General features: G+C 38.1%; 5 non-coding genes across 5 annotated transcripts; all 5 read right to left on the bottom strand.

Moving 5' to 3' along the window:
- Positions 1–1,149: 1,149 nt before the first annotated feature.
- Positions 1,150–1,235, bottom strand: TRNAR-UCU (transfer RNA arginine (anticodon UCU)). Its single transcript is given in 2 exon segments — positions 1,150–1,185; positions 1,199–1,235. It is a non-coding gene; the product is annotated as a tRNA-Arg (tRNA).
- A 772-nt stretch (positions 1,236–2,007) lies between these two features.
- Positions 2,008–2,093, bottom strand: TRNAR-UCU (transfer RNA arginine (anticodon UCU)). The gene is given in 2 exon segments: positions 2,008–2,043; positions 2,057–2,093. It is a non-coding gene; the product is annotated as a tRNA-Arg (tRNA).
- Positions 2,094–2,889: 796 nt separating this feature from the next.
- TRNAR-UCU (transfer RNA arginine (anticodon UCU)) lies at positions 2,890–2,975 on the bottom strand. Its single transcript is given in 2 exon segments — positions 2,890–2,925; positions 2,939–2,975. It is a non-coding gene; the product is annotated as a tRNA-Arg (tRNA).
- A 1,638-nt stretch (positions 2,976–4,613) lies between these two features.
- Positions 4,614–4,699, bottom strand: TRNAR-UCU (transfer RNA arginine (anticodon UCU)). The gene is given in 2 exon segments: positions 4,614–4,649; positions 4,663–4,699. It is a non-coding gene; the product is annotated as a tRNA-Arg (tRNA).
- A 9,675-nt stretch (positions 4,700–14,374) lies between these two features.
- TRNAR-UCU (transfer RNA arginine (anticodon UCU)) lies at positions 14,375–14,458 on the bottom strand. Its single transcript is given in 2 exon segments — positions 14,375–14,408; positions 14,422–14,458. It is a non-coding gene; the product is annotated as a tRNA-Arg (tRNA).
- Positions 14,459–14,799: the final 341 nt, after the last annotated feature.

Raw genomic sequence — 14,799 nt, 5'->3', positions numbered from 1 at the left:
TTTTGAGTGTACTGTAGATACACTTTAAGCTTTGTATTCCTACGTGAGCAGACTCAACATAATATTTTCATTGCTGGTTAAAAATAACCATCCACATTTTTATTACCAGTTATTGATTTAAAGTATCTAAAATTGATTTGTAACTGGTCTTACATTTAAATGATTTTTATGTCAACAGCCTATAATTACTTTGTATATATAGTATATAGGTCTCCCATATACAATGTCTATGTTATGTATCATTTTAAGTACATTTTAAATGTTTGCATTTGAAGCTAAAGAATGACTCTGGTGGGACTCGAACCCACAACCTTAAAATAACTACAACCTACTAGAAGTCCAATGCGCTATCCATTGTGCCACAGAGCCACTGAAGCAGCAAGCGTTTGTATCGACAGTACAACTTGTAGAATACTTTCATGTTTTGATGAAACAAATCTATTATGTCTTTCTTTTTTTAGTAGGATGTATATACAGAGTATTGTAGAGTAAGAGCCAAAATTTTATACTGATTTCAAAAATAGCATCCTCATTGTGTGAGGTGCAAAAAAATGTGGGGACAATTGCACCCTGTGTGAAATAGTAACTGTTTATTGCAATACAAACTAAAGACCAAAATATTTTCTAAAATGTATTTAATGTTTAGAGTGCTTAACAGTGTAGATATTCATCTTATTTCATACTATAATGTTAATGTTGCTAACCTGTGTCAGATATTTCCAACATTCCTCTTGAATGCAACATCCCTGTCTGAGTTTTCCGGCTGCTGATTTCGAGTGCAAGTCCTATATCAGGTTTAAGCAATTATTTAGCTAATATGTGATAACCATGTAAGGATTACAGGTAAAAAGGATTTAATGTTTTTTGAGTGTAGATACCCTTCAAGGTCTGCATAGCTAGCTGAGCAGACTCAACATTGAATTTGGTTGCTGGTTAAATATAACTATAAGCATTTTTGATCAGCAGTTATTGATTTAAAGTATCGGAAATTGATTTGTAATTGGTGATCTTACATTGAAAAGATTTTTATGTCACCAGCCTATCATTACTTTGTATATATATATATAGTAAATAAGTCTCCTATATACAATGTCTACGTTATGTATTATTGTAAGTAAACTTTAAATCTTTGCATTTGAAACTAAAGAACGACTCTGGTGGGACTCGAACCCACAACCTTTGAATAACTACAACCTACTAGAAGTCCAATGCGCTATCCATTGCGCCACAGAGCCACTGATGTATCATATTTTTGTATCAACAGTACAATGTGTTGAATACTCTTATGTTTTAAATGACACAATCTGTGATGAAACTAATCTTTTTATTTTTCTATTTTTTAAGTATGCTGTAAAGAGAGTATCGTAGAGTGAGAGTAAAATTTTTGTAATGATTTCAGAAATAGCTCCCACTTTGTGTGAGGTGCAAATCAATATGGGGACAATTGCACCATGTCTGATTGAGTGTTTGTTGCAAAGAAACTGAAGACAGAAACATTTTGGTAACATTTATATAGGTTTTGTATTTTTACCAGTATAGATATTTATATTAATTTATATTATAATAATTACATGGCTATCGAGTGTCAGATATTTATAACATTTCTCCCAAATGCAACAGCTATTTCTGAGTCTTCCTCTTGCTGTTTTCAAGTGCAAGTCCTATATCAGGTTTTAGCAATTGTGTAGGTTATTTGTAATACCCATCTAAGGATTTTTTATGATTTTTGAGTGTACTGTAGATACACTTTAAGCTTTGTATTCCTACGTGAGCAGACTCAACATAATATTTTCATTGCTGGTTAAAAATAACCATCCACATTTTTATTACCAGTTATTGATTTAAAGTATCTAAAATTGATTTGTAACTGGTGTTACATTTAAATTATTTTTATGTCAACAGCCTATAATTACTTTGTATATATAGTATATAGGTCTCCCATATACAATGTCTATGTTATGTATCATTTTAAGTAAATTTTAAATGTTTGCATTTGAAGCTAAAGAATGACTCTGGTGGGACTCGAAACCACAACCTTTGAATAACTACAACCTACTAGAAGTCCAATGCGCTATCCATTGCGCCACAGAGCCACTGAAGCAGCAAGTGTTTGTATCGACAGTACAACTTGTAGAATACTTTCATGTTTTAAAAGCTACAATCTGTGATGAAACAAATCTATTATGTCTTTCTTTTTTTAGTAGAATGTATATACAGAGTATTGTAGAGTAAGAGCCAAAATTTTATACTGATTTCAGAAATAGCATCCTCATTGTGTGAGGTGCAAAAAAATGTGGGGACAATTGCACCCTGTGTGAAATAGTAACTGTTTATTGCAATACAAACTAAAGACCAAAATATTTTCTAAAATGTATTTAATGTTTAGAGTGCTTAACAGTGTAGATATTCATCTTATTTCATACTATAATCATAATATTGCTAACCTGTGTCAGATATTTCCAACATTCCTCTTGAATGCAACATCCCTGTCTGAGTTTTCCGGCTGCTGATTTCGAGTGCAAGTCCTATATCAGGTTTAAGCAATTATTTAGCTAATATGTGATAACCATGTAAGGATTACAGGTAAAAAGGATTTAATGTTTTTTGAGTGTAGATACCCTTCAAGGTCTGCATAGCTAGCTGAGCAGACTCAACATTGAATTTGGTTGCTGGTTAAATATAACAATAAGCATTTTTGATCAGCAGTTATTTTTTTAAAGTATCGAAAATTGATTTGTAATTGGTGATCTTACATTGAAAAGATTTTTATGTCACCAGCCTATCATTACTTTGTATATATATATATAGTAAATAAGTCTCCTGTATACAATGTCTACGTTATGTATTATTGTAAGTAAACTTTAAATGTTGGCATTTGAAACTTAAGAGCAACTCTGGTGGGACTCGAACCCACAACCTTTGAATAACTACAACCTACTAGAAGTCCAATGCGCTATCCATTGCGCCACAGAGCCACTGATGTATCATATTTTTGTATCAACAGTACAATGTGTTGAATACTCTTATGTTTTAAATGACACAATCTGTGATGAAACTAATCTTTTTATTTTTCTATTTTTTAAGTATGCTGTAAAGAGAGTATCGTAGAGTGAGAGTAAAATTTTTGTAATGATTTCAGAAATAGCTCCCACTTTGTGTGAGGTGCAAATCAATATGGGGACAATTGCACCATGTCTGATTGAGTGTTTGTTGCAAAGAAACTGAAGACAGAAACATTTTGGTAACATTTATATAGGTTTTGTATTTTTACCAGTATAGATATTTATATTAATTTATATTATAATAATTACATGGCTATCGAGTGTCAGATATTTATAACATTTCTCCCAAATGCAACAGCTATGTCTGAGTCTTCCTCTTGCTGTTTTCAAGTGCAAGTCCTATATCAGGTTTTAGCAATTGTGTAGGTTATTTGTAATACCCATCTAAGGATTTTTTTATGATTTTTGAGTGTACTGTAGATACACTTTTAGCTCTGTATTCCTACGTGAGCAGACTCAACATAATATTTTCATTGCTGGTTAAAAATAACCATCCATATTTTTATTACCAGTTATTGATTTAAAGTATCTAAAATTGATTTGTAACTGGTCTTACATTTAAATGATTTTATGTCAACAGCCTATAATTACTTTGTATATATAGTATATAGGTCTCCCATATACAATGTCTATGTTATGTATCATTTTAAGTAAATTTTAAATGTTTGCATTTGAAGCTAAAGAATGACTCTGGTGGGACTCGAACCACAACCTTTGAATAACTACAACCTACTAGAAGTCTAATGTGCTATCCACTGCGCCACAGAGCCACTGAAGCAGCAAGCATTTATATCGACAGTACAACTTGTAGAATACTTTCATGTTTTGATGAAACAAATCTATTATGTCTTTCTTTTTTTAGTAGGATGTATATATAGAGTATTGTAGAGTAAGAGCCAAAATTTTATACTGATTTCAGAAATAGCATCCTCATTGTGTGAGGTGCAAAAAAATGTGGGGACAATTGCACCCTGTGTGAAATAGTAACTGTTTATTGCAATACAAACTAATGACCAAAATATTTTCTAAAATGTATTTAATGTTTAGAGTGCTTAACAGTGTAGATATTCATCTTATTTCATACTATAATGATAATGTTGCTAACCTGTGTCAGATATTTCCAACATTCCTCTTGAATGCAACATCCCTGTCTGAGTTTTCCGGCTGCTGATTTCGAGTGCAAGTCCTATATCAGGTTTAAGCAATTATTTAGCTAATATGTGATAACCATGTAAGGATTACAGGTAAAAAGGATTTAATGTTTTTTTGAGTGTAGATACCCTTCAAGGTCTGCATAGCTAGCTGAGCAGACTCAACATTGAATTTGGTTGCTGGTTAAATATAACTATAAGCATTTTTGATCAGTAGTTATTGATTTAAAGTATCGAAAATTGATTTGTAATTGGTGATCTTACATTGAAAAGATTTTTATGTCACCAGCCTATCATTACTTTGTATATATATATATAGTAAATAAGTCTCCTATATACAATGTCTACGTTATGTATTATTGTAAGTAAACTTTAAATCTTTACATTTGAAACTAAAGAACGACTCTGGTGGGACTCGAACCCACAACCTTTGAATAACTACAACCTACTAGAAGTCCAATGCGCTATCCATTGCGCCACAGAGCCACTGATGTATCATATTTTTGTATCAACAGTACAATGTGTTGAATACTCTTATGTTTTAAATGACACAATCTGTGATGAAACTAATCTTTTTATTTTTCTATTTTTTAAGTATGCTGTAAAGAGAGTATCGTAGAGTGAGAGTAAAATTTTTGTAATGATTTCAGAAATAGCTCCCACTTTGTGTGAGGTGCAAATCAATATGGGGACAATTGCACCATGTCTGATTGAGTGTTTGTTGCAAAGAAACTGAAGACAGAAACATTTTGGTAACATTTATATAGGTTTTGTATTTTTACCAGTATAGATATTTATATTAATTTATATTATAATAATTACATGGCTATCGAGTGTCAGATATTTATAACATTTCTCCCAAATGCAACAGCTATGTCTGAGTCTTGCTCTTGCTATTTTCAAGTGCAAGTCCTATATCAGGTTTTAGCAATTGTGTAGGTTATTTGTAATACCCATCTAAGGATTTTTTTATGATTTGTGAGTGTACTGTAGATACACTTTAAGCTTTGTATTCCTACGTGAGCAGACTCAACATAATATTTTCATTGCTGGTTAAAAATAACCATCCACATTTTTATTACCAGTTATTGATTTAAAGTATCTAAAATTGATTTGTAACTGGTCTTACATTTAAATTATTTTTATGTCAACAGCATATAATTACTTTGTATATATAGTATATAGGTCTCCCATATACAATGTCTATGTTATGTATCATTTTAAGTAAATTTTAAATGTTTGCATTTGAAGCTAAAGAATGACTCTGGTGGGACTCGAACCACAACCTTTGAATAACTACAACCTACTAGAAGTCTAATGTGCTATCCACTGCGCCACAGAGCCACTGAAGCAGCAAGCGTTTGTATCGACAGTACAACTTGTAGAATACTTTCATGTTTTAAAAGCTACAATCTGTGTTGAAACAAACTATTATGTCTTTCTTTTTTTAGTAGGATGTATATACAGAGTATTGTAGAGTAAGAGCCAAAATTTTATACTGATTTCAGAAATAGCATCCTCATTGTGTGAGGTGCAAAAAAATGTGGGGACAATTGCACCCTGTGTGAAATAGTAACTGTTTATTGCAATACAAACTAAAGACCAAAATATTTTCTAAAATGTATTTAATGTTTAGAGTGCTTAACAGTGTAGATATTCATCTTATTTCATACTATAATGATAATGTTGCTAACCTGTGTCAGATATTTCCAACATTCCTCTTGAATGCAACATCCCTGTCTGAGTTTTCCGGCTGCTGATTTCGAGTGCAAGTCCTATATCAGGTTTAAGCAATTATTTAGCTAATATGTGATAACCATGTAAGGATTACAGGTAAAAAGGATTTAATGTTTTTTTGAGTGAAGATACCCTTCAAGGTCTGCATAGCTAGCTGAGCAGACTCAACATTGAATTTGGTTGCTGGTTAAATATAACAATAAGCATTTTTGATCAGCAGTTATTGATTTAAAGTATCGAAAATTGATTTGTAATTGGTGATCTTACATTGAAAAGATTTTTATGTCACCAGCCTATCATTACTTTGTATATATATATATATAGTAAATAAGTCTCCTATATACAATGTCTACGTTATGTATTATTGTAAGTAAAGTTTAAATGTTTGCATTTGAAACTAAAGAACAACTATGGTGGGACTCGAACACAAGACCTTTGAATAACTACAACCTACTAGAAGTCCAATGCACTGTCCATTGCACCACAGAGCCACTGATGTACCACATTTTTGTATCAACAGTACAATGTGTTGAATACTCTTATGTTTTAAATGACAATCTGTGATGAAACTAATCTTTTTATTTTTCTATTTTTTAAGTCGGCTGTAAAGAGAGTATCGTAGAGTGAGAGTAAAATTTTTGTAATGATTTCAGAAATAGCTCCCACTTTGTGTGAGGTGCAAATCAATATGGGGACAATTGCACCATGTCTGATTGAGTGTTTGTTGTAAAGAAACTGAAGACAGAAACATTTTGGTAACATTTATATAGGTTTTGTATTTTTACCAGTATAGATATTTATATTAATTTATATTATAATAATTACATGGCTATCGAGTGTCAGATATTTATAACATTTCTCCCAAATGCAACAGCTATGTCTGAGTCTTCCTCTTGCTGTTTTCAAGTGCAAGTCCTATATCAGGTTTTAGCAATTGTGTAGGTTATTTGTAATACCCATCTAAGGATTTTTTATGATTAAGTCACCCATATGTTTTATTATTATGCAAACTAGAACCAATAACCTAGAAATAATGACACGTACAACTGTATAGATTGGAAAAATTGGAGGTCACAGCCAAATTTATTAAATTGGAATTAGAATTATTAATCACCGGTGGCGAAAAAAGCAGTGCCAACTCGGCCATGGCTTAAAACTTTTGAAACTTTAAATAAATGGGGCGGAGTTTCCGCCCCTTGTGCAGTCCGTCCTGGGTAGTACCATCTCCCCTTAATTAGCACAGTGCTGGTCCCTCCTTAAGATGGTGACCTGGTCCTCCCCTGAGGTAGTGACCGACTCGCCTTTCTCAAAGGGGAAATGCTAGCCAAGCTCTGCTGCGCTAAATTGAGCCGCCGAATAGCACTGCTTTCCGCCCGCTGCACCTCGCACTTGCTGGAATAATTATAGCTTATTATTCCAACGATAAAAAACTTTCAAAGCACATTGAAAGAAAAACACAATTCACGAATATAAATTGCTGGGTGGGTGGGTGGGATCACAAAATGGCAAGAGGAATTTGAATCCTTTGCCAGCACTTAAATAAACTAATCTACCCCGCCTACCTAACTACTCCCTATTGGATAATGCTTTATTGACATCTATTAACAACCTATTAGAAAATATCAACACAAAACCAGATCTAACTAGCTTAGCTACCTAACAAACAGGGAACCCGCCTACCTAACTACTCCCTATTGAATAATGCTTAACTGACATACATCAACACCTATTAAAAAATATCAACACAAAAACCAGCTCTAACTAGCTTAGCTACATAACAAACAGGGTGCTTATATTCACTCTATCCTATACAGTCTCTCGTTCTTTTTAAGTCACCCATATGTTTTATTATTATGCAAACTAGAACCAATAACCTAGAAATAATGACACGTACAACTGTATAGATTGGAAAAATTGGAGGTCACAGCCAAATTTATTAAATTGGAATTAGAATTATTAATCACCGGTGGCGAAAAAAGCAGTGCCAACTCGGCCATGGCTTAAAACTTTTGAAACGTTAAATAAATGGGGCGGAGTTTCCGCCCCTTGCGCAGTCCGTCCTGGGTAGAACCATCTCCCCTTAATTAGCACAGTGCTGGTCCCTCCTTAAGATGGTGACCTGGTCCTCCCCTGAGGTAGTGACCGACTCGCCTTTCTCAAAGGGGAAATGCTAGCCAAGCTCTGCTGTGCTAAATTGAGCCGCCGAATAGCACTGCTTTCCGCCACATTAGAAGACTCCAGACTGCGAAACCGCCACCAACGGCCTACCTTCACAATTCGTTTAAGCCTTTCAACAATGCTGTGACAAACAACTCCAAACCATCTTCAGATAAATGCACTCCATCTAATCTGTACAATTCTACCTTCTCGTAACGCAAATCTGGATGCTTAACCACTTTCCCTTTTAAACTAATAACAAATCTGGAGGTTGCGGCATTGAGCTTCCTTCTTACTTTATCTAAGGCCACTCCCCCTTGGGTGCCCCTCCAAAATCTACGCGGTACCACTTCTGACCACACCACCTTAACCGCCGGCCAATGTTCTGCAATTATTTGAAAATCTTTCTTTATGCTGTTAATTAACTCTATACCCTTACAAGTACCTAAATCATTGCCTCCTAAGTGTATCAACAAGCAATCAGGGGCACCCCAATTCTTCTCGCCATCCCAAAGCACACTCAATAAATTGCTCCATCTCATTCCCCTTATACCTATCCACCTCACTTTAAAAGGGAACGACTTAGATGCCTTGTGCCTACTGGCCCAATAGACATATGAATGACCCACAATCCACACCCGGCTTGACAATGTCAAAAAACCTGCAGAAAAAACAGCAAAACAAATAATATTTTATTTAAATTATGATTCAACAAACCTTTAAAAACAGGGAGGGATAAAACTTAGTTATTTTGGCGACCCAGATGGAGGTGAACGACACCAAACCTCAAAAATTCTTGTGAGGGAAAAGGTGAAAAGAACTCCAATCCCCCTTTAACGGCGGGTAGCTTATGGCCCTGGGTTTCCTAAATAACAAAATCGCAGGATGCCTCTATTAATGCAACTTATCCCCTCTAACTTAACGCTTGTAAGCATCTGACTTCCACCGTCCCAACCTCTTAATCTCTTCCTTGGAAGAGCCTGCCACTGCTGCACAAGTCGCTGCTCCTATCCTGAAAGAATGCGTCCCGTAATGCTCTAATGGAAGGCCAATGCTATTAAACATTTATTAAAAATACTCGTGAATTGAAATTTAGATAAAGGACTCCGATCCCTATGTACCAACCACTGATCCCCCCCTTTCGGACGAATTCGCCCGAAGGCCTCCGCTAGTCTTACTGGGCAGATGCTCGGCTCCAAATGCATAGGAACAGAAATCCATTTACCCCTTCCCAACTGATCCGTTTTGGACCGGTGAATCTTGATAAGAAGCTTATCACTCCTAACTACTACATTACTCAACAATATACCCGTATCAACTGAACCCTTGTTTTTTGCAACTAGTTCACCTACTCTTAATGCACCAAAAAAGGCAACTGCAAATGCCAAACTAAAAAGGTTAACCTCGAACTCTCCTATCGCAATACCCGAAACGGCCATAATTAGATCTCTCAAAAGCTCAATGTCAATTGGCCTACGCTCATCTCTTATATTTGCCTGCTCTTTAGACCACCCCTTCATTGCCTTTGATAACATAAAAGATTTAGTTGGGTCGATCAACCCTTCTAAACGTGAAAAATACGAGATTCCTGCTAAAGCACCCGACATAGCCGCTTTAGAACGACCCTTTTCATGCTCTAACCATACAAACGCTAACATAACATCCTGTACACTCTTACCACCACCTTCCGAATTCATGTACGCCTGCCACTCATTCCATGCTGCAGAATACGATCTCAACGTCCCAGGTGCCAATGCCTTCAATGCTAACGCTTTCATGCCGGACTGATGATCTGCCATACAAATTTAGGACATGACAAACCCTCTAATCTAGCCGCTGGAGCTAATGCTCTAAATCTATCCCAATGAAAACGGGACAAAGCATCCGCTATCTCGTTCCTCACCCCAGGCACATGCCTAGCACTTAACTCTATATTCTTCTGCATACATCTAAGAGTTAAATGCCTTAACAACTTCAACGCATGATAACATGAAGACTTTTGGTTGTTGATCGCTTGAACTACCCCTAGATTGTCGCACCAAAACAAAACCCTTTGATTACCTAGCTTATAGCCCCATATCTCCACCGCGACAATGATTGGAAAAAGCTCAAGTAGAAGCATGTTATTAGTAAGCCCTTTCCTACACCATTCCTCAGGCCAAGCTTCCGCACACCATTCACCTTCAAAATATGCACCGAAACCTAGGGACCCTGATGCATCTGTGAAAAATTGCAAATCTCTGTTGCTTACTTCTTCCTGCAGCCAAATACAAACCCCATTAAATTCTCTCAAAAATTCTAACCAAACCTTACAATCTTCTTTCAATTCCGATGAAATGCGAATAAAATGGTGCGATTTCTTAACCCCTGCAGTGGCTCTTTCTAGCCTACGACTAAAAATCCTTCCCATCGGAATGACCCTACAAGAAAAATTTAATAACCCCAGAAGTGATTGTACCTGTTTCAGAGTCATCTTTTTTGCAGAAATAAAATTCTCCAATAAACTCCTTAAACCATTCACTTTTTCCGCTGGCAACCTACAAAGACCTGCTTCAGTATCAATCTCTATACCCAGATAAGATAAACGGGTAACAGGCCCCTCTGTTTTTTCCTTAGCTACGGGTACACCCATTACTGAAAAAAGAGCTTGAACCGAAAACAGCAATTCATTACATGCCGAGCTGCTCGCAGGGCCTGCCAACAAGAAATCATCCAAATAATGAGCGACTCCTGTCTGACCTGTGCCAGCCTTCACACACCACTGTAAAAATGAACTAAAACATTCAAAGTAAGAACACGAAATTGAACAGCCCATCGGCAAACACCTGTCCACATAAAATTGGCCCTCAAGCTTGAAACCCATGTATTTAAATGAATCCGGATGCAGCGGCAACAATCTAAAAGCCGACTCTATATCCACTTTTGCTAACATAGCTCCTACACCAAAACCTTGAACCATATCAACGGCTTCCTCAAAAGACTGATACTTAACGCTACACAAAGAAGGGTCCAGAGCCTCGTTTATTGAGCCCCCCTCCGGATAGGAAAGGTGCTGAATTATCCGGAATTTACCCGGCTCCTTTTTTGGAACTACCCCCAATGGTGAAACACAAAATTCAGCTAAAGGCGGACTTTTAAAAGGTCCACACATACGCCCCAAACTAACTTCAGCAGCAATTTTGGCGTTTACTATTTCTGGATAATCTCTAGCTGATTTAAGATTCCTCCTGGCTAAAACTAATACTGGCCTAACTATTGGCAATTTAAAACCGAACTTAAAACCTTGCAATAAAAACGCCGCCTCCTCCCTGAGAGGACAGCGGTCCAACCAACGCTCTAAAACCACTACATCTACTGGGGACTCGGCTTTACCTATTAGCGGCCCTCTGCTCCCCTCTACCCCCTGATTGAGTTGCGGACCTGCTGCAATCCTTTGCTGCGTGACCTCCGCCACACAGCATGCAGATATGTCTATATCTACATGTTGTTCCCCTACTGCATTGCGCGTTATTGAACGCGTAACATTTTCCTCTTCCCCCTGTGTTAAAGCCTGGTCTAAACTGAAAGGGCTGTTTACGACCCATCGACTCCGTAAAAGACCTATTACTATGAGTTACCTCCAACCAAACCTCTACATCTTTGAAACCTAAACTTAGCAATTTCTGACCGTCTTGCTTCTTCCTAAATAATTTGTCGTACTGACGCCAAACATTATGCCTAGCCGTCAGAAACATATTATGAATAAGATGTAGATATTTAATCACGTTAAGAAACTCCGATGGACGAGATTCTATATAACAAGCCGCAAAAATGTACATCCCCGTAAGCCAATTGGGATAACTCCTCCTTGCCTCTTCCGCCACCGGCCCCCCGGCCTTTGCTGTATCTAGAGCCTTTTTAGCTTCGTGTGTAATCGCGAACATATCTACGAAGCGCCCTTTCTTTATACGCTCCCTCACCTTAGACCTTACTCCCCTCAATATTGCCGTATTTGCACAATGCACACTATCGCCTGACGCATCTGGAGCCGAACTGCCCGCTAAACTGCGCCCTACCTTTGAAACCTTACGCTTTCCCCTAAGATGCAGAACGAATGTCCGCATAAATTTACGCGGATTCTCCAGCGAGCTAGACGTATCCGACGATTCGTCAGAATGCGAAGATTTTGCGCTAAGCTGAATTTCTGTAATTATATTACCAGCTCCTGATGTAGAAGGACCTTCGCCTGCGTCTCCTGCGGTCTCCTGTCCCACGTTGTGCGACGCGCCCGCCGCAACTTGACTCGATGATTGTTGATCCTGCAAAATCCCAACGTCTGCTGACGAATCTAACAAAGCTGCGTGAGACGCTAACACCTGCGGACTCAATAAAACAGCGTTACTTCCTGCCTGCCCCGCCCCGTCTGACCCATCGGCTGCTACCGATGATGCATGTGCTTGAGAGTGCACGTTTGTCTGACTCTCTGACTGCCCTGGTGATGGGGGCCTAGCTGGTGGAGGAACTAGTGGCAGAGGCGGCATCCCTATCTGATGAACACCCATAAACTGATTAGGCGCAGGCTGAAACCAATGCCCATATTGAGGGCCCACCTGCGGGGGGCTCGGAATATGCATAAACTGTGGAAAAGCAAACGGTTGATATAAATTACCTAACTGCTGGGTATATTGAGGGTTAAAGAAATGCTGCTGTCTTGTTAAAGGCAGCTGCGCGACATTTTCTTGTGCCCCTTGACTAAAATACGGGGACCAGGACCCTTGCTGGGGTTGAAAATTCCCCCTTGTCTGCACATTAAATTGATGGGAAAAAGGGGGAGGGGGGGGATTGCAAACAATCCCCATGTCGTACCCAAACCTGCCACTGCAGGCCCTGGGGAACTCCTCATATTCCCTGTTGCCCACACCACATTTAAATTATTATTACTTTCACCCACAATGGGAGAGGCTAATATATTGCCTCTCCCTTGGGTTACTAATGGCTGCTCGCCTATCCCTGCCACTGCTCTCCCCTCCCCAGCTCCTAAAGCTGTGGGAGAGGGGCTAACGGCCGCCGGGTCCGTTGTCATGGCAACGGGGGCGGGGCTTGGAGCAGCGGGTGCCGACGCACCGGACCCGCTGCTTAATGCTGGGGATGGCCGGCGGGGTGTGCTCGCAGGGCTGGCTGTCGCTCCCGACAGCCAGGCCCGCAGCACTGAGGGAGACGGAGAGGGAGGCGGGTGACTCGTCACCGCTGCCTCCGACGGAGCCGCGCAAGTGCTGGAAGCCGCGCGAGCGCTGGGAGCCGCGTGACCGGCTCCCCTCACAGAGAAACGCCACGCTCCCCTCACGGCCGGAGAGGCAGCGGCTGCAGAAAGAGGTCTGGATACCTCAACCAAGCGGCGGGGAGGGGGCGCACTGCGGCGGGGGCGAGGCATTATAATACCTAAAGTACTTAAGTGGCAGCAAAAACCCTACCTAAGCCTAACCCTTAAAATTACCTAACAATTTTTTCTTTTTACCAAATAAACCTCCAATATACAAGCCACCAAATTTAATATGCTTTACTACGTAAGTGTTAATAATATTATCAAGGAATAAATTTATCTTAAACCAATTAGCAGTATATGAAACACCTGTGGAGTGATACTAAATACTTTACCAGCCCCAGGGATCACAAAATGGCAAGAGGAATTTGAATCCTCTGCCAGCACTTAAATAAACTAATCTACCCCGCCTACCTAACTACTCCCTATTGGATAATGCTTGATTGACATCTATTAACAACCTATTAGAAAATATCAACACAAAACCAGATCTAACTAGCTTAGCTACCTAACAAACAGGGAACCCGCCTACCTAACTACTCCCTATTGGATAATGCTTAACTGACATACATCAACACCTACTATATTAAAAAATATCAACACAAAAACCAGCTCTAACTAGCTTAGCTACATAACAAACAGGGTGCTTATATTCACTCTATCCTATACAGTCTCTCGTTCTTTTTTTTGAGTGTACTGTAGATACACTTTAAGCTTTGTATTCCTACGTGAGCAGACTCAATATAATATTTTCATTGCTGGTTAAAAATAACCATCCACATTTTTATTACCAGTTATTGATTTAAAGTATCTAAAATTGATTTGTAACTGTTCTTACATTTAAATGATTTTTATGTCAACAGCCTATAATTACTTTGTATATATAGTATATAGGTCTCCCATATACAATGTCTATGTTATGTATCATTTTAAGTAAATTTTAAACGTTTGCATTTGAAGCTAAAGAATGACTCTGGTGGGATTCGAACCCACACTTTGAATAACTACAACCTACTAGAAGTCCAATGCGCTATCCATTACGCCACAGAGCCACTGAAGCAGCAAGCATTTGTATCGACAGTACAACTTGTAGAATACTTTCATGTTTTAAAAGCTACAATCTGTGATGAAACAAATCTATTATGTCTTTCTTTTTTTAGTAGGATGTATATACAGAGTATTGTAGAGTAAGAGCCAAAATTTTATACTGATTTCAGAAATAGCATCCTCATTGTGTGAGGTGCAAAAAAATGTGGGGACAATTGCACCCTGTGTGAAATAGTAACTGTTTATTGCAATACAAACTAAAGACCAAAATATTTTCTAAAATGTATTTAATGTTTAGAGTGCTTAACAGTGTAGATATTCATCTTATTTCATACTATAATGATAA

The sequence above is a fragment of the Pseudophryne corroboree genome, chromosome 4 (genome assembly GCF_028390025.1).
Source record: "Pseudophryne corroboree isolate aPseCor3 chromosome 4, aPseCor3.hap2, whole genome shotgun sequence".
Lineage (NCBI taxonomy): Eukaryota > Metazoa > Chordata > Amphibia > Anura > Myobatrachidae > Pseudophryne > Pseudophryne corroboree.
Note: the sequence above shows the minus strand (reverse complement) of the source record. Positions and strands in the feature narration are given on the sequence as shown.